General features: G+C 44.4%; 1 protein-coding gene across 1 annotated transcript in view; it reads left to right on the forward strand.

Annotated features, from left to right (window-relative positions):
• LOC118086965 (interferon-inducible GTPase 5) overlaps positions 1–20,388 on the forward strand; it is a 159,488-nt gene that overhangs the window by 53,424 nt on the left and 85,676 nt on the right. The window lies entirely within an intron of this gene.

The raw sequence follows: 20,388 nt of genomic DNA on the forward strand, positions 1-20,388 counted from the left end.
GTGTGTGTGTGTGTGTTGCCTTTGCTTTTTTCTTTAAGAACAAGAGTTAGCTCTATATCACAAGTACCATGCAACATCTATTTCAGAATTTTCTTTCCCTCATACACACTCAAACTGAAGGAGGGCATCCAGCTAGACAGGAGCCTCCACATTTGTTAAATAGAAAGTTGAGGAAATTTTAATCTGTTTTAGTATTTTAACTCTTGCATATCTTAAAGCACGGCTGTAATTGTTTCCTGGTTTTATTGTTTTATCTCTTTGCAAACCACTTTGAGGTTTTATTAGAATTGAGTGGTGTACAATATAAGGTTTCATGAAATAAACTAATTGGTTAAATGAATCTCCTTGCCGCTGCCAAGACATTTGTGTTATATAATCAACGCAGCTTCCACATGGTCACTCTAAATATTTTAGAAATGTCCAGAAAATCTGAATGTATGGCAGCCCATGTCGATAGCGTAGCTTTTTTTTTTTTTTGAGAAAAAGCCATACATTTTTGTGTCTGGATTTTCTCCTTTTGAAATATGGCCACCCTAACTAATCAACATTCAGTTTTCCATAAGAAATATTGTGAATTGTCTTGACTCCCCTCCAGGCTGGTGTCTTTTGTGGGTGTTGACACAATAATAATGCATGAGTGGGAGAGTTATACTGGGCCATCCACATACCATTCCACTCTTTATTAAGAGTTTTGCAACACTTCCCCAAGGTCACTCAGTTATTATTGCCATCTGGAAGGTCACTCTTGCTCTGTAATGGGACAAAAGTTAGCAACACACACACCCATGTGTGTTACGAAAAAGTTGCAGGGCTTTAGCAGAAAACTATGGAGCCCGTGCCTATTGCAAACAAAGCAGTATGACCATCCCCAAACTAAGGCCCGGGGGCTGGATGCGGCCCAATCGCCTTCTAAATCCGGCCCGCGGACGATCCGGGAATCAGCATGTTTTTACATGAGTAGAATGTGTCCTTTTATTTAAAATGCATCTCTGGGTTATTTGTGGAGCCTGCCTGGTGTTTTAACATGAGTAGAATGTGTCCTTTTATTTAAAATGCATCTCTGGGTTATTTGTGGGGCATAGGAATTCATTCATATTTTTTTTCAAAATATAGTCCGGCCCCCCACAAGGTCTGCAGGACAGTAGACCGGCCCCCTGCTGAAAAAGTTTGCTGACCCCTGCAGTATGACCACCCCAAAACATTTGCAGATGCCCAAATATGAGCTCACATATGAATGCTCAATAAAAAGGACATCTGGAAGATCCTACAGCCTTCCTCAAACTGATGCCTTCCAGGTGTTTTCTACTTCATTCCCCATCATTCCTGGCCATTGGCCATGCTAGCTAGAACTGATGGGTGTTGTAGTCCAAAATTTCTGAAGCATAACTTGCTTTGGGAAGGCTGAGGTGAAATACTATATACAGTGGGATTGGGCCAGAACTAAACCACCCCACCCACAATTTACCCCTCTATTTGTGGATGACAATGGGGGGTGCCAACTGTTTGTTTTATTGGGTGGGTCAAAACGATGCAACCTGTTTCAGGAGGGAATGACATTTCAAGTGGCATTCATTTAGGTCTGGATAGATCAGGCCCGTAGATCAATGTTAGCGCTACCCCCAGCATGATGAAATTGGAAGGACAGGCTGATTGGGCAAGGAGATTCACAAAGCCACCCAACTTCTGTTTTATCTTCCGGGAGGCTTGCTCCATGTTCTGTCACCAAGTGTTGCCATTTTCCTGGCCTAGTCTAACAGGACCAGCTCTGCCATTAGCCAGTGTGAAGCAGCTGCCTCAGATAGCAGACGCTGAGGGTGTGCATATTGGGGGAAGTTCAGTGGTGGCGGCTATTCCTGACCGTTCCTCTTAAGGATCCCCGCTAGCCACTCTCCTCTTTTAAGATGCCATAAGACCCTTGGCATACCCTCCAACATTTCTCAGGTGAAAATAGGGACGTCCCATTCCATAATGATAATTTTACTATTTATAACCCTACACATTTTACTGGGTTGTCCCAGCCACTCTGGGCAGCTACCAATAAATATAAAAACGTAATAAAACATTGAACATTTTAAAATACCGTAACTTCCCTATACAAGATTGCGTTCATACGGCTCAGGGGTCAGATAACTCCATACCCTCCAACATTTCTCCAATGAAAATAGGGACATCCTAAGGAAAAGCAGGACATTCCAGGATCAAATCAGAAACCAGGGCAGGAAAATAGAGGCACTTGCTGTTTCTGCTTCAACAAACCAATATGGCTACCCCTTTGGAAGCAGCCTGCCTGAGTCCCCTAAGGCCATTTCCCTCATGTGAGGAGAGGACAGGGCTCCACTGCCAGTGCTCTAAAGTCATTCAATGGCTGATCCACTTCCTTTTTGTCCATGGAATGGAGTGAGGGGCAGCAGCCATCTTGTCCTTCACCTCAGGCAACAAAACCTCTTGGCTTGATTCTTCCTCAGAGAACAGATGTCATTGTGTCATTGTGAATGTGGTGGGGGCAGGGGGCCAGGAGGCTGACCTGGGAGAGGGAGCCACTGATTTATGGGGCTGGGAGCCACCCGACAGGCAGCAGCCAGACCAGGAGGAGGAGGAGGAAGAAACTGTTCAGCCAAGGGATGGGCCAGTTGCCTCCCCACCTTCCCCTGCTCCGCCATCTCCTAGAACCAGGAGAGGCTCGAAGAGGAATGAGCAGCAGTGGCTTCCGTGCAGAAGAAGTTGCCCTGTGGGAGCTGCTGTAGGTGTTTCTCTTCCCAATAAAATGTCAACTACCAGCCATGCATCTCCCTGAGGTGCTGCAGTGGGCCATGACCGTTATGTTTCAGTGTGTTTTAACCAAAAAAAGCAAAACCACATATGCAAAATCCAAGCTCACAAGATCCCTTGTAGCCCAAAATGTCTGTAGGCAGTGGCGAATGTCTGTAGGCAGTGGCAAACATAACGCACCCCAGGGGTGGGGCGTCACCACGTAGAGTGCATGCGCAGCACCACTACATAGCGCCGCTGCGCATGCACACTACTAGCAGTTTGCCGACAGCGCTGGTCCGCCCCTCGCTTCTGCCCACAGCCCAGGTGGGATGGAGGCAAATCGCACGCTGGGTGGCTTGCTCACTCACCCACTTGGCGCTTTGCCAAGGACCCTGCAGGGTGGCACCCGGGGTGGCGCGTTCCCATCGCACCCCCTTGCTACGCCCCTGTCTGTAGGCTCTACTATCCTCAGACTGAACGAAGAAGCGAGACTCATGTTTTAAAGAATGCCATAACAAAAAGTTCAAAATGGCTGCAAGTCCTGAACTTTATGAATCTTGATCTTTTAACTATCTTTAAAAACAATTTCTAGCCCCTGTGGAAACATGTTGGTGCAGGCAACTCTCCCTGGCCATCTAACCCAGAATGTCTCACTTTGAGAGGTAACCCTCTTCCGCAAAGCAAGTGTCTTCTGCTGCATTAGTGTCAGCAAAGCATTTTTGAAGTAAAAGGGGGGGAAGGAGAGCAGGCAGTGTGACAGCTTTGCTTTGTTCAGAGGGTAAATATAAGCTCGATTTCTACAAAGCAGAAATCCACTTTCTCATCTCAGTTCCCTTTACGACGGAATTTGCCCCCCTACATATCAACACAGAAAATTCAGTGTTCAAGGATGAGTCTTCAGGCACATAGCAAATGCATTTCCTTTACTTGGTGGAACTTAATTAAGCACTACAGAAAATAAGATAAATGAGGTTAATGACATAAAAACAGTATAATATGTTAGCAGTACAAATCTGAAATCTTGTTAAGGCTGAGAAACCTTGAATAAACCTTAAGCAAATCATAATTGCCTGAATCAGCAAGGCTAGAATTGGGCAGGAAGCAAAATATTACATAGGCAAAATGAGAGAGAGAGACACTCCAAGGAAGGGATATTTATTCCTTTGAAGGAGGTATTTCCCCCCTACGCTTTCTGAATTATTGAAAAAAAGCAAGACTGCATTCCACAGAATCTGCAACATTATTATTATTATTATTATTATTATTATTATTATTATTTGAATTTATATACTGCCGTATACCCAGAGGTCTCAGGGCAGTTCACAGAAAACTTCAATTCAATTCATAAGAGCAGTGGTTTACCTGTCTGGCATGCTTGTCTCCAAAGGACTTTAGAAAAATTGAAAGTTGCTTTTTATTTCTACTTTTAAAAGCTTGATTGTGTTGTATTGCGGTAAGGCAAATCAGCAGTGGAAGCAGTGTCTGTTAAAAGGCGAAATATGGGAACAAGTTGGCCACCGTATAAAACTCTGCTGGAGGAGGTTGATGGGGATTTAAAATTATCATAGAATCATAGAGTTGGAAGAGACCACAAGGGCCATCCAGTCCAACCCCCTGCTGAGCAGGAAACACCATCAAAGCATTCTTGAGATATGCCTGTCAAGCCTCTGCTTAAAGACCTCCAAAGAAGGAGATTCCACCACACTCCTTGGTAGCAAATTCCACTGCCAAACAGCTCTTACTTTCAGGAAGTTCTTCCTAATGTTTAGGTGGAATCTTCTTTCTTGTAGTTTGAATCCATTGCTCCGTGTCCGCTTCTCTGGAGCAGCAGAAAACAACCTTTCTCCCTCCTCTCCCTCCTCTTCTGGACACGTTCCAGCTTGTCAGTATCCTTCTTAAACTGTGGTGCCCAGAACTGGACACAGTACTCCAGGTGAGGTCTGACCAGAGCAGAATACAGTGGTACTATTACTTCCCTTGATCTAGATGCTATACTCCTATTGATGCAGCCCAGAATTGCATTGGCTTTTTTCGCTGCTGCTAAAAGAGTACAAAGAAGTGAAATCATTCTTGACTAGTTGGCTGCAATATTTTCAGATAAATCAAAAATTTCAAAAAGATTAAAAAAATTGGCTTCAATAAGGAAATTTCAGAATTAGATAAGATATTAATCAGGGGTGAAAATAAATATATAAAAAAGTTATATGAATTATTGTTGGAATGGGAAACTAAGGAGGAATTAACAAAAGGAACAATGATTCGGTGGGGACAAGATTTAGGGAAACCAATTATGCTAGAGAAGTGGGGAAATCTATGGAAAAGAGACATGAATTTTACAGCCAACTATGATCTTAAAGAAAATCTATTAAAGATGCAGTACAGGTGGTACTTAACCCCAGACAAACACGCAAAAATGCATAAGGGGAGTAGAGTTGAATGCTGGAGATGTCATAAAGAACCTGGTACCTATGTACACAACTGGTGGCAATGTAATGAAATATTGGGAGTGGATATATAAAGAACTGAAAAAGATACTCAAAAGTACTTGTTTAAGAAAAAAACAGAGCTATTTTTATTAGGAATGCTAGATGAGGAGATCTTACCAGAAGATAGAAGTATTTTGATGAATGCAACCACAGTAGCCAGAATATTAATAGGAAAAAAATTGGACGAGTACAAAGGTACCTAGTAAAGAGGAATGGCAAATAAAAATGATCTCTTATTATAATTTGGCACTAAAAACAGCAGAAATTAAAGGAATAAATGAAAGGAAAAAAGACAAAGATTGGAAAAAATTATATAGCAACTATGGTGGAGAATGCTGACCTCTCAAAAGAACTATGAAGGCTCACAATAATGAAAATTAATTTGCCTATTAAAAAGTTAGGTATATACATGGACTCAAAATACTAAGACGCAAGATAAGAATGGCTGGAAGCACTAAAACACTAAAGGGTGGGTGGAGGGCAGGGTGGTGGGGGGTCAAAATGATTTTGCTGCTGTATTTTTGACCAATTTGTGTTAATTTTGATTATTGTAATTTTGATTATTGTATGGGCCTGGAATTTCAATAATATATATATATATATATATATTATTTTAAAAAAGGCAAATCAGCTATAAGGCTTGCTCCATTGTATCTAGAACCAGCCAAAATGGGTATGGAAAAAAGGTGCCAAAGTGGGAACATTTGCCATCACAGCAGCAGCAACTCACCTTGAGTTGCCTCATGTCTTGTGCCTGCCTGGGTGCTCTGCCTAGGGCTCTGGTTCTAGGGCTTTCATTCGAACCCTTTCAGCATCCTCAGCTAGATTATTGATGAAGCTCGACAGCATCCAATAAGTGCTGGTAAAAGACACCCCTGCTGCTACCAAGCTTCTAACTAGTAAATGCGGGATTAATGTTATTGCAAAATCGGTTATTTTCTTTATAACGAGATCCCTGGTAATTTCTCCCATCCGAGGAGACTTCATCACAGCCTTCAGTTCTTCAACAGGCTTCCTGGCCAATTTGGCCCGCCTAGCCAGGGAGTCATCATCCAGCTCAAATCTCTTGTAGAAGGCAACCATGGACCCAAGCAAGAGGGCAACATCACAAGCCAGAGGAATGTCTGGAATGGGAATAGCATTGATGCCAGCAGACGCCAGGGATATTTTCCATATGTGGCTCTTCAGTACAGATTTCTTCTTTTCCGTGACTTCAGGGGAAAACATGGGAAGGCTGAGCAGGAATGCATGTCTCTTCAGGCTGGGCAGATCTTTCTCCAACGTCTCCACCAGTCGGGGGAAGTCATACTTGGCAAGGTCCCAGGAGGAGATCAGAAAGACTTGAGGGATGGTGTTCCTGAAGCACTTCTTAAGCTGCTTCTTTAAGTCATTCCTCATCTTTTCAAGGACTTCCTCTTCATTGAAGGTATTTGGGTAAGACCTTTCCATGTTGTATACGTCTGCGTCTACTTTGGAGCGCACAAAATAACACTTCTTCTCCATCTCCTGGATTGCCTGAGCTAGGTCAGTGTGGTTGGATCGGAATCTCTCTGAGCCAACAATGATAAAGAAGTCATAGCTGGGGAAATCCACCATCTTAAGGTAACTCTCTGGGGAGAAATCTGGGGATCCAATTCCTGGCAGGTCCCAGAATTTCACTTTGGGATAGTTTGAATGCGTATAAACCTTTGGATTCAGTGTAGTTTCTGTCACTCCTACAGGGGCAGCACCATCATCTTCTGCCTTCTTGCCTCGGAGAGCATTGATGAGGGATGATTTTGTGGGATGGAACACTGGGGCAGACAAGTCACAACAGTTCCTAGAGTGTCCACTAACAGGAACTCACCTGGAGGGACACCTGACTACAGGTCAGTTCCTGTTCCCTCAGACATGCAAATGAGTTGGATTAGACAAAAGCCCTAGCCTGCAATCACTCTCTCTCTTAGCTACTTCCTCCCTCGATGAGGACACATCTCCAGAGAATCTCTAGTTAGCATGGTTCTCACTCTAGGCCTGCAGCCAAGAGTGAGACCAAATGGAGTCTTACTTTACTAAGTAGTCTCTAGATGTATATATACTTGTAACTTTTCTAAGCAAGCCTGCCTTTCTGAGATTATGCTGTAACTCAGGATGAAACTGTAAGTAAACTCTATCTTATTTTATAAACACTGTGTTGTGTATTTCTTTTAAGAGGGACAAAGGGGACCTTTGCCAGGAAGTGTAATATTGAACTATAAAGTGTAATATTGTTATAGAGATTCTAGCGAATCTAACGCACATGCTTTGCTGCGCACAAAAGGGGAATGTCACTCTGCTGATATTGGAAGCTTGCTAACACAAGCTTGGATAGGATCTATCTAATAATATATCCTAATCCACATCCCTAACATTCCCATAAAGGGTTATTACGGCCCAGGACTGCGTATTTTTGTGTATTTTTGAAGGATTGCTTTGGATTGTGATTTTGAACTGAGTAGGATTTTTTCAGTTAGAACTTCCTGGTGAGCACATGGTCTATTGTTCTCCAGTGTGCCTAGGGGATTAGCTACCCCTCCCCTCCCTCAGAGTTTACAGCACTGAGAACTCAGAGGCAGTGAAGATTATTTTGCATTTTGAGATATTTTTAGAGATTTTGATTTTGGAATTTTTGGCAAATTTTTGAATTTTGAGAAATTTTTAGAATTTTGAGATTCCAAGATGGCTTTTGCAGATTTTGATAGTGGAGTTAACCTAGGATTAATGGCTTTAGATGACCACAATTACGTATTTTGGAAACAACGCCTGATAGCATTTTTAGATGCAAGGAATGTTTTGGATGCCATTGAAAATCCTATGCCTACTGGCGAAACAGAAGAGGATTTAGCAAAGATAGCAACTTGGAAACGCATGAACAGCGAGGCCAGACACATAATTTTGAGTGGACTTCGCAATAAGCATCTAACGTCAATTAATAGCAGAGATGATGCAGCGCAAATCTTAAAGGATATTGAGCGCAAGTATGGAGCATCTACAAAGAATGAATCCCGCCCCTTTCCACCAAAAGGCGAAAAGAAGGGGGGGCGTGGGCGTGCAATGATATTGCAAGAAAGAAATGTAGCTTTCCAGAGCTGTGAAGGAAAGCGCAATAAGTGGCTTCTGGACAGTGCAGCAAGCAGCCACTTCTGCTATAAAAGGGAATATTTCAATGAAATAGACAATAATAAACAGTCTGAGATTGAAATTGCTGATGGAAATGTTATAAAGTCAATAGGTGCAGGATCTTTGAACTTGAATTTCAAAGTGAACAATGAGTCTTTTGATACTACAGTGAGTAATGTTAAGTATGCACCAAAGCTGAACTGTAATCTAATAAGTGTGTCTAGCTTGGACAAGAAAGGTTTTGAAATTATATTTAAAAATGGACAATGCAATGTGATAAAAGATGGTGAAGTGTTTATTCAGGCCAAACTAATCAATGATGTGTATGAGATTGATATTTCAGAGAATGAGTCTGCAAGGGTTGCACAACCCAGCAGAAAGGATCAACCAGATCTGGAACTCTGGCACAAAAGGCTTGGACACAGGGATACCAACCTTATCCTGAAAATGCAGAAGGAAAATCTGGTAAAAGGTCTACAGGTAAAGAATTGCAGTACACCAATGCCAAACTGTACAACTTGCATAACTGAAAAGGCAGTCAAGCCTTCCTTCCCACGTTGTACAGAGAAGAGAAGCACAAAAGTCATGGACACTGTTCATACTGACCTATGTGGTCCGCTGAATGTACCTTCCCTAGGAAACAATAAGTACATTCTGATATTTATAGATGACTTCTCAAGATATTGTGTTGGATATTTTCTAGAAGAAAAGAGTCAGACACCGGAATTGTTCAAACTGTACTTAAACATGGTGAAGAACAAATTCCAGAGAGCTCCTTCCACCTTAATTTCGGATAATGGTGGAGAGTTTTGCTCACGGCAGATGAAGGCCATCATGGCACAAGAAGGCATAGCACATGTAACTACAGTTGCTTACACGCCTCAACAGAACTCCATTGCTGAGAGAAAGTTTAGGTCTATTATGGAGATGACAAGGTGCATGTTAAAAGAGGCCAACTTGTCACAGAAGCTATGGGGTGAAGCGGCGAATACGGCGATTTATTTGCAAAACAGATTGCCTACAAAGGGTGCAGAACGCACACCATTTGAACTTTGGCACGGGAGAGTCCCAAGTCTGCAGCACATACGTGTGTTTGGAAGTGTCTGTTATTACCACGTGCCCAAAGAGCGCAGACACAAGCTTGACTCCAGAGCAAAAGCAGGTATCCTGGTTGGATATGCTCCTGGAGGAAAGGGATATAGAGTTCTAGATCCAAAGAGTGGCAGAGTAGACCCATACCATGTGGTTCATTTTGATGAACAGGGAAAGTTTGATACAAAGAACACAGTTATTGACTGTTCTAGAGAGTCACCAGATGAAGAGTTTATAAGTTTTCCTTTAGCACAAGGAACTAATATACCTCCTAGTGTCACAACACCCCCTACAGGCGACACCCCAGAAGACGCAGAGGTCCAGACCCCTGGCGGCACCAGAGACGAAGAGGAGGAGCTGTACGTGGACATGCCAGCGTTGGAGGAGGATGAGGATGCTGATGCGGTTGCACAACCAGAGGTCAGATGCTCATCCAGAACCAACAAGGGCGTTCCGCCACTACGACTGTCCTATTTTGCAGGGTCGGCGTCTCCACCAGAACCTTCCACTTGGGAAGAGGTAGAGCAGATGCCAGCCACCGAAGCCAGTCTCTGGAGGAAAGCCGCGCAGGAGGAGATAGACGCACTGCACAAGAACAAGACCTGGACACTCACAGAATTACCTGCTGGTAAGAAAGCAATTGGGAGAAAATGGGTGTTCAAGGTTAAAAGGGGTTCAGAAGGGGAGGTGCAACGTTACAAAGCAAGACTAGTGGCACAAGGTTTTTCACAGCAATATGGCCACGACTATGACCAAGTCTTTGCACCGACAGTGAGATACAGTAGCGTAAGATTACTTTTAAGCATCGCAGCATCAAAAGGGATGGAGGTGAAACACATCGATATAGCTACTGCGTTTTTGCATGGGGAAATTTCTGAAGAAATTTACATGAAGCAGCCTAAAGGTTTTATAAAGCCAAATGAGGCACATTTGGTTTGCAAGCTTCAAAAGGGACTGTATGGTTTAAAACAAGCAGCCAGAGCCTGGAACTTGAAATTGCATGGAATGCTGGTGAAACTTGGGTACAAGCAAGGTGAAGCTGACAAGTGTTTGTACACTAAGCAGAGTAATGGACAATTTTCTTATATTCTTGCCTTCGTTGACGACCTTTTAATCGCAACGTCAAATGACAGGGATTATAAAAATGTAGTCCAGCACCTCAACAAGGAAGTGCAAGTGAAGGAATTAGGACCAGTTGAGTATTACCTTGGGATTCAAGTGGAAAGAGAACAGGATGGTTCATTTCTACTTAATCAGAAGCAAAAGATAATTGAACTGTTGGAGAGTATGCAATTGCAGGATGCAAAACCCGTCGACACCCCGATGGCTACAGACTTCTTAAAGAACCAAGAGGATTCGAAGCTGCTGCCAAACAACACAGAGTATCGTTCAGCGATTGGTAAACTTTTGTATTTAGTTACCACATGCAGACCTGATTTAGCCAATGCAGTAGGGATTCTCAGCAGGAAAGTGAGTAGTCCCACTGAGCATGATTGGGTTGGTGTGAAGAGGGTGGTTCGATATCTTAAGGGTACAATGGATTGTAAATTAAAGTTACCAGCTGTCAGTGACCCTAAACTCATTGGGTACACTGATGCTGACTGGGCGGGTGATAATTCTGATTATAAATCCACAAGCGGGCATGTCTTTATGTATGGGGGCGGAGCTATCACATGGGGCAGTTATAAACAGAAATGTATAGCTTTATCGTCTACAGAATCGGAATATGTTGCGGCTACAGAAGCGTGCAGAGAGATTTCCTGGCTGGACCAACTCCTAACAGACTTTGGTGTGGAGAGAAAGGAACCTATAAGCCTGCTGGAGGACAACCAAAGCTGTCTAAAGCTGGCACAGAATGAGAAGTTCCTAGCACGCTCAAAGCACATTGGGGTCAGGTACCACTACGTTCGCCAGATGATACAAGATGGACTTGTCGAACTGTCGTACTGCTGCACATCGGAGATGACAGCAGACATCCTAACAAAACCCCTGCCAAGACAGAGTTTCCAGAACCTGCGTGTCAAGCTGGGACTCTTGGGTGGTTGAATAAAGTTGCTTATGTTTTGTTTTGTATGTAATGAATGTTGTGAATTGCCTGAGAAGGGGTTTGTGGGATGGAACACTGGGGCAGACAAGTCACAACAGTTCCTAGAGTGTCCACTAACAGGAACTCACCTGGAGGGACACCTGACTACAGATCAGTTCCTGTTCCCTCAGACATGCAAATGAGTTGGATTAGACAAAAGCCCTAGCCTGCAATCACTCTCTCTCTTAGCTACTTCCTCCCTCGATGAGGACACATCTCCAGAGAATCTCTAGTTAGCATGGTTCTCACTCTAGGCCTGCAGCCAAGAGTGAGACCAAATGGAGTCTTACTTTACTAAGTAGTCTCTAGATGTATATATACTTGTAACTTTTCTAAGCAAGCCTGCCTTTCTGAGATTATGCTGTAACTCAGGATGAAACTGTAAGTAAACTCTATCTTCTTTTATAAACACTGTGTTGTGTATTTCTTTTAAGAGGGACAAAGGGGACCTTTGCCAGGAAGTGTAATATTGAACTATAAAGTGTAATATTGTTATAGAGATTCTAGCGAATCTAACGCACATGCTTTGCTGCGCACAAAAGGGGAATGTCACTCTGCTAATATTGGAAGCTTGCTAACACAAGCTTGGATAGGATAGGAGGATAGGAGGGAGGAAGTAGCTAAGAGAGAGAGTGATTGCAGGCTAGGGCTTTTGTCTAATCCAACTCATTTGCATGTCTGAGGGAACAGGAACTGATCTGTAGTCAGGTGTCCCTCCAGGTGAGTTCCTGTTAGTGGACACTCTAGGAACTGTTGTGACTTGTCTGCCCCAGTGTTCCATCCCACAAACCCCTTCTCAGGCAATTCACAACATTCATTACATACAAAACAAAACATAAGCAACTTTATTCAACCACCCAAGAGTCCCAGCTTGACACGCAGGTTCTGGAAACTCTGTCTTGGCAGGGGTTTTGTTAGGATGTCTGCTGTCATCTCCGATGTGCAGCAGTACGACAGTTCGACAAGTCCATCTTGTATCATCTGGCGAACGTAGTGGTACCTGACCCCAATGTGCTTTGAGCGTGCTAGGAACTTCTCATTCTGTGCCAGCTTTAGACAGCTTTGGTTGTCCTCCAGCAGGCTTATAGGTTCCTTTCTCTCCACGCCAAAGTCTGTTAGGAGTTGGTCCAGCCAGGAAATCTCTCTGCACGCTTCTGTAGCCGCAACATATTCCGATTCTGTAGACGATAAAGCTATACATTTCTGTTTATAACTGCCCCATGTGATAGCTCCGCCCCCATACATAAAGACATGCCCGCTTGTGGATTTATAATCAGAATTATCACCCGCCCAGTCAGCATCAGTGTACCCAATGAGTTTAGGGTCACTGACAGCTGGTAACTTTAATTTACAATCCATTGTACCCTTAAGATATCGAACCACCCTCTTCACACCAACCCAATCATGCTCAGTGGGACTACTCACTTTCCTGCTGAGAATCCCTACTGCATTGGCTAAATCAGGTCTGCATGTGGTAACTAAATACAAAAGTTTACCAATCGCTGAACGATACTCTGTGTTGTTTGGCAGCAGCTTCGAATCCTCTTGGTTCTTTAAGAAGTCTATAGCCATCGGGGTGTCGACGGGTTTTGCATCCTGCAATTGCATACTCTCCAACAGTTCAATTATCTTTTGCTTCTGATTAAGTAGAAATGAACCATCCTGTTCTCTTTCCACTTGAATCCCAAGGTAATACTCAACTGGTCCTAATTCCTTCACTTGCACTTCCTTGTTGAGGTGCTGGACTACATTTTTATAATCCCTGTCATTTGACGTTGCGATTAAAAGGTCGTCAACGAAGGCAAGAATATAAGAAAATTGTCCATTACTCTGCTTAGTGTACAAACACTTGTCAGCTTCACCTTGCTTGTACCCAAGTTTCACCAGCATTCCATGCAATTTCAAGTTCCAGGCTCTGGCTGCTTGTTTTAAACCATACAGTCCCTTTTGAAGCTTGCAAACCAAATGTGCCTCATTTGGCTTTATAAAACCTTTAGGCTGCTTCATGTAAATTTCTTCAGAAATTTCCCCATGCAAAAACGCAGTAGCTATATCGATGTGTTTCACCTCCATCCCTTTAGATGCTGCGATGCTTAAAAGTAATCTTACGCTACTGTATCTCACTGTCGGTGCAAAGACTTGGTCATAGTCGTGGCCATATTGCTGTGAAAAACCTTGTGCCACTAGTCTTGCTTTGTAACGTTGCACCTCCCCTTCTGAACCCCTTTTAACCTTGAACACCCATTTTCTCCCAATTGCTTTCTTACCAGCAGGTAATTCTGTGAGTGTCCAGGTCTTGTTCTTGTGCAGTGCGTCTATCTCCTCCTGCGCGGCTTTCCTCCAGAGACTGGCTTCGGTGGCTGGCATCTGCTCTACCTCTTCCCAAGTGGAAGGTTCTGGTGGAGACGCCGACCCTGCAAAGTAGGACAGTCGTAGTGGCGGAACGCCCTTGTTGGTTCTGGATGAGCATCTGACCTCTGGTTGTGCAACCGCATCAGCATCCTCATCCTCCTCCAACGCTGGCATGTCCACGTACAGCTCCTCCTCTTCGTCTCTGGTGCCGCCAGGGGTCTGGACCTCTGCGTCTTCTGGGGTGTCGCCTGTAGGGGGTGTTGTGACACTAGGAGGTATATTAGTTCCTTGTGCTAAAGGAAAACTTATAAACTCTTCATCTGGTGACTCTCTAGAACAGTCAATAACTGTGTTCTTTGTATCAAACTTTCCCTGTTCATCAAAATGAACCACATGGTATGGGTCTACTCTGCCACTCTTTGGATCTAGAACTCTATATCCCTTTCCTCCAGGAGCATATCCAACCAGGATACCTGCTTTTGCTCTGGAGTCAAGCTTGTGTCTGCGCTCTTTGGGCACGTGGTAATAACAGACACTTCCAAACACACGTATGTGCTGCAGACTTGGGACTCTCCCGTGCCAAAGTTCAAATGGTGTGCGTTCTGCACCCTTTGTAGGCAATCTGTTTTGCAAATAAATCGCCGTATTCGCCGCTTCACCCCATAGCTTCTGTGACAAGTTGGCCTCTTTTAACATGCACCTTGTCATCTCCATAATAGACCTAAACTTTCTCTCAGCAATGGAGTTCTGTTGAGGCGTGTAAGCAACTGTAGTTACATGTGCTATGCCTTCTTGTGCCATGATGGCCTTCATCTGCCGTGAGCAAAACTCTCCACCATTATCCGAAATTAAGGTGGAAGGAGCTCTCTGGAATTTGTTCTTCACCATGTTTAAGTACAGTTTGAACAATTCCGGTGTCTGACTCTTTTCTTCTAGAAAATATCCAACACAATATCTTGAGAAGTCATCTATAAATATCAGAATGTACTTATTGTTTCCTAGGGAAGGTACATTCAGCGGACCACATAGGTCAGTATGAACAGTGTCCATGACTTTTGTGCTTCTCTTCTCTGTACAACGTGGGAAGGAAGGCTTGACTGCCTTTTCAGTTATGCAAGTTGTACAGTTTGGCATTGGTGTACTGCAATTCTTTACCTGTAGACCTTTTACCAGATTTTCCTTCTGCATTTTCAGGATAAGGTTGGTATCCCTGTGTCCAAGCCTTTTGTGCCAGAGTTCCAGATCTGGTTGATCCTTTCTGCTGGGTTGTGCAACCCTTGCAGACTCATTCTCTGAAATATCAATCTCATACACATCATTGATTAGTTTGGCCTGAATAAACACTTCACCATCTTTTATCACATTGCATTGTCCATTTTTAAATATAATTTCAAAACCTTTCTTGTCCAAGCTAGACACACTTATTAGATTACAGTTCAGCTTTGGTGCATACTTAACATTACTCACTGTAGTATCAAAAGACTCATTGTTCACTTTGAAATTCAAGTTCAAAGATCCTGCACCTATTGACTTTATAACATTTCCATCAGCAATTTCAATCTCAGACTGTTTATTATTGTCTATTTCATTGAAATATTCCCTTTTATAGCAGAAGTGGCTGCTTGCTGCACTGTCCAGAAGCCACTTATTGCGCTTTCCTTCACAGCTCTGGAAAGCTACATTTCTTTCTTGCAATATCATTGCACGCCCACGCCCCCCCTTTTCGCCTTTTGGTGGAAAGGGGCGGGATTCATTCTTTGTAGATGCTCCATACTTGCGCTCAATATCCTTTAAGATTTGCGCTGCATCATCTCTGCTATTAATTGACGTTAGATGCTTATTGCGAAGTCCACTCAAAATTATGTGTCTGGCCTCGCTGTTCATGCGTTTCCAAGTTGCTATCTTTGCTAAATCCTCTTCTGTTTCGCCAGTAGGCATAGGATTTTCAATGGCATCCAAAACATTCCTTGCATCTAAAAATGCTATCAGGCGTTGTTTCCAAAATAGGTAATTGTGGTCATCTAAAGCCATTAATCCTAGGTTAACTCCACTATCAAAATCTGCAAAAGCCATCTTGGAATCTCAAAATTCTAAAAATTTCTCAAAATTCAAAAATTTGCCAAAAATTCCAAAATCAAAATCTCTAAAAATATCTCAAAATGCAAAATAATCTTCACTGCCTCTGAGTTCTCAGTGCTGTAAACTCTGAGGGAGGGGAGGGGTAGCTAATCCCCTAGGCACACTGGAGAACAATAGACCATGTGCTCACCAGGAAGTTCTAACTGAAAAAATCCTACTCAGTTCAAAATCACAATCCAAAGCAATCCTTCAAAAATACACAAAAATACGCAGTCCTGGGCCGTAATAACCCTTTATGGGAATGTTAGGGATGTGGATTAGGATATATTATTAGATAGATCCTATCCAAGCTTGTGTTAGCAAGCTTCCAATATCAGCAGAGTGACATTCCCCTTTTGTGCGCAGCAAAGCATGTGCGTTAGATTCGCTAGAATCTCTATAACAATATTACACTTTATAGTTCAATATTACACTTCCTGGCAAAGGTCCCCTTTGTCCCTCTTAAAAGAAATACACAACACAGTGTTTATAAAATAAGATAGAGTTTACTTACAGTTTCATCCTGAGTTACAGCATAATCTCAGAAAGGCAGGCTTGCTTAGAAAAGTTACAAGTATATATACATCTAGAGACTACTTAGTAAAGTAAGACTCCATTTGGTCTCACTCTTGGCTGCAGGCCTAGAGTGAGAACCATGCTAACTAGAGATTCTCTGGAGATGTGTCCTCATCGAGGGAGGAAGTAGCTAAGAGAGAGAGTGATTGCAGGCTAGGGCTTTTGTCTAATCCAACTCATTTGCATGTCTGAGGGAACAGGAACTGACCTGTAGTCAGGTGTCCCTCCAGGTGAGTTCCTGTTAGTGGACACTCTAGGAACTGTTGTGACTTGTCTGCCCCAGTGTTCCATCCCACACGCCCGACCTGCTCCAGACTGCCCTGAAGACACCACAGTTTCCAGTGACCTTCTTTCCAAGCAAAAAGATTCCAAGGCAAGTGTTGGCACTCTTGAAGTATCTCCCTACACAAGTGATGGGGTGTTTGTTTGAGGTGGCAGGAAATGAAGAGTTTTGAGAAAGGGTTGCTGGGAGGAAGAAGGAAGAAGAAAGATTGGCGTCCATCTTGGGCAGGCTGGCTAGAAGATATGCCCTGGGGCTGCACTACTGTGGGGGATAAATCCCTCTTGAAAAGAACATGCTGTAAGATCTGGACTCCCTCCATGCAGACTGAAAATAGCATAAATAGGTGAATAAACCATATTTTTTATAAAGTCTCTGCTGTGTCTCAATTCTCCAAAGGACCACAGACCCTGGGTGCATGCCAGGAACCCCATGGGCTTTGCCACTGCTCAGCAGACAGAGGAGGGGAGGTTTTTGAAACTCTGCTTCAGAAGCATGCCATTTGCACCGCTCAGACTGCTTTTGTCCCACTGCCTATTTTAATGAGGCTCACAATGTATCTTTCCACTGATCAGCCATGTTGGAGGGGGGAGTAGGGGAGGTTCCAGATCGTTTGCCTAGTTTCATGGGCAATTGGGAACAGGGATGGGGGGCTTCAGATAACTGTTAACCTTTGCTGTCCAGCCTCCTTTTTAGCACTCTCAGGTGCTCCCCAGTCAACTCATCAGCACAGAAGGGATTTGCAGGCAAAGGAGAATTTGAAACTTTCCCTCCCCACCCCATGATTCTGATAATAATCTTGTTCCCTACAATGCTGCTATTAACCTTAGGGGAAAGCTTCAGAGTAGCAGGAGATCAAACATCATTGGGATCACAAGGCTGCCAACTGAGCAAGGGGAAAGCAGGCTGGGAGAGAAATACTTTGAAGGACCTCTGTTAAGACTTACTTGCTCCCTAAGATCCTTGAGAATCAGTTGTTTGATGATAGGGAAGTTTATCTTCTCACTTCAGCCGCTCACACTCTCTCCTGTCCTCTCCGGACTTTATGGCAGAGGACTTAGTTCAGAGTTTTACTGAAAAACAAAGCAATTGTCCCAAGTCCCATGGCAACCACAGTGAAAAACATCTAGATGAGCAGACCTCAAAAGGAAAAGGCTGTTGAACCTACTTTGTCTTTCTTAGTTAGACTGAGATGCATTCCCATAACAGGAAGCACAGGGTATGTCCACTCAGTGATGTAATGTGGAGAGGGCCAGGGGGTGGTTGTCTGGGGCACAAAATTTTGAGGGGGCACAACCAGGTGCAGATAAGACAGGGGACAGGGGGTGGCAGGTGAGCTAGTGAGCAACAGTGGGTGGGGCAAAAGTGGGAGGGGCAGAGACAAGTGGGGGCAGGCATGGAAGGGTTGACTGCAGTGTAACCTGGCCAAGGACTCCTCTCAGCGGGTATCGCCAACCCACGGCACACCACTGCTCCTGACTACACATTTCGTGTCCACGTGCACTCTAAAAAACAAACAGCCCTGCTAGTCCCAGTGAGTGTTTGCAAATACTTTTATTAAACAGGGAAGAGGAACAGAGAAAGATGAAGGATGGGACAGCAACCATATGGCGTGACCATTGGCGAACGGTGCTGCTTCGCTGCCCGGGGTGGTACATATGCAGTCCGCCCTGGCGTGTGCGTCATGACATCACGATGTGGCCTGATGCATGCGTCGTGATGTCATAACACACGTGCCAGGGCGGATTGTGCATGTCCACACATGTGCAGTCCGCCCACGGCAGTGCGCAAGGGCAGCGGCAGGGTGCATGCTCCATGAGGGCGGCGGCCAGCACATGCGGGCGGCTGTGGCAAGGGCAGCAGCACACTCGGCCAGAGGAGGCGAGGGGTGGGCCAGGGGCCGACGGCGCTGCCCCATGCGCTGCCCCCACCAGACTGGAGCCAGGGGTGGCCTGCCCCTGCCCCTCCCTTGCTATGCGTCTGGGTGTGAGAGCTTCCCAAGAGCTTCTCTCTCCACTGTGTCAACCCAAAGGAAAGGAAAAGAGACAGGCACCAAGAGGAGGAGGAGGAGGGCCGCTTCCTAGTACCTAAAGAGGGATATGTCAAATTAACACGCAGCATCGTTTGAGAGGGAGACCCTGGTTGGTTTCAGAGCAGTTACTTAAAATTCTTATAGTAGCACTAGCTCATTGGTGATGGCATGTTATTTATTCCCTTTGCAGCGGGGAAGAAGGGCAGCCTTCTCCAACATTAATAATAATAGTAATAATAAACAATTCTGGCCGCACGCCCCACCCGCCTAGCAAGGAGCTCAGAGTCAATCAAGCTCAAAAAGAAACAGAAATCATCATAATCTCAAGAGAAAAATTCAGCTCCTAACCTGCTGCCAGCCCGATTTTTTACGGTAAACCTCAGTCCACTCCGCGGAGGATTCCTCTTCCAGGTTTCTTAACACTTTTCTCCTTCCAACTCTTTTCCTTTCTCTCTTCTTTTCCTTCTACCTCCTGTTCTTCGCACTACTGAAAGCAAAAACGAAAGCGAAGTTGCGCGCGAAGACAATGTAAATTGCAGGAGAGTTTGAAACTTTCCCTCCCCCTCCCATGAGACTGGGGGTAATCCCCTATTTCCCGATTGCAGCAAATAGCAAAAGCAGCATTCCTCGCTAGGGGGGAGCACGGAGCAGCTGCTTGATAGACGAGATTCTGCCTTTCATAGGAAGGTCCCAAAGGATCACTTGTGACACTTGGAGCGTCAGAGGTGGTTAGTCCTTCACCTCTGTTGTTGTTGCCTCTGTGGCAGTCTCAGCGGCACCCAAGTTGTCTGCAAGCCCACACAATCCAGATATTATTCCTTGATGGCTTCCTTGTTGTCGACTTTTGCATTGTTACATTCATAGGCTGCGTAAAGTGGAAGGGCTCTAAAGCTGTGAGGGTTTGGGGCGTTAGAGGAAATAGTGGTTTATTTTTTTGAAAAATTCTGATATTCTACAGGGTGCCGAGCGGTTTTAGAGCCTGCACAAGAAGCTGCCTTTCCAGACCGGGCAGGCAGGACACCAAACTCTCCCCAGAGTGTTCCTAGAAAAGCCATTGTCCCATCCACCATCCTCAGCCTGAGGAGGATATAATGTTATGCAAGTGATCATGACACTGCTACGCTCAAGGATTTCTACAGCCATACGCAGAGAGGCTCGCCTTTCATTCCGCCAGCTTTCTGCCGCCTGGGGAGCTGAAGCTCTTCCGCACCCCCTTGCAGACCAGGCAGACAGGAAGCAACTGGATCTGCAAAGTCAGTTGAGAAGCTGCTGCAGCAGGATCTTTTCCTATCCAGCCCACGGTGCCAGCAGTGGCAATTTTAATCTGAACTTTTAGACACAGTGTATTGCGATCGGAGTTCAGAAACTCCCTGTTGCAGAATGTGCCTATCACTATGGGACTTTCGGACGCTGAGATATGATAGCCAGATATCTAAAGGGCTGGCTGCCATATGGAGGGTGGTGCAAGCTTGCTTTC

The sequence above is a fragment of the Zootoca vivipara genome, chromosome 6 (assembly GCF_963506605.1).
Source record: "Zootoca vivipara chromosome 6, rZooViv1.1, whole genome shotgun sequence".
Classification (NCBI taxonomy): Eukaryota; Metazoa; Chordata; class Lepidosauria; order Squamata; family Lacertidae; genus Zootoca; species Zootoca vivipara.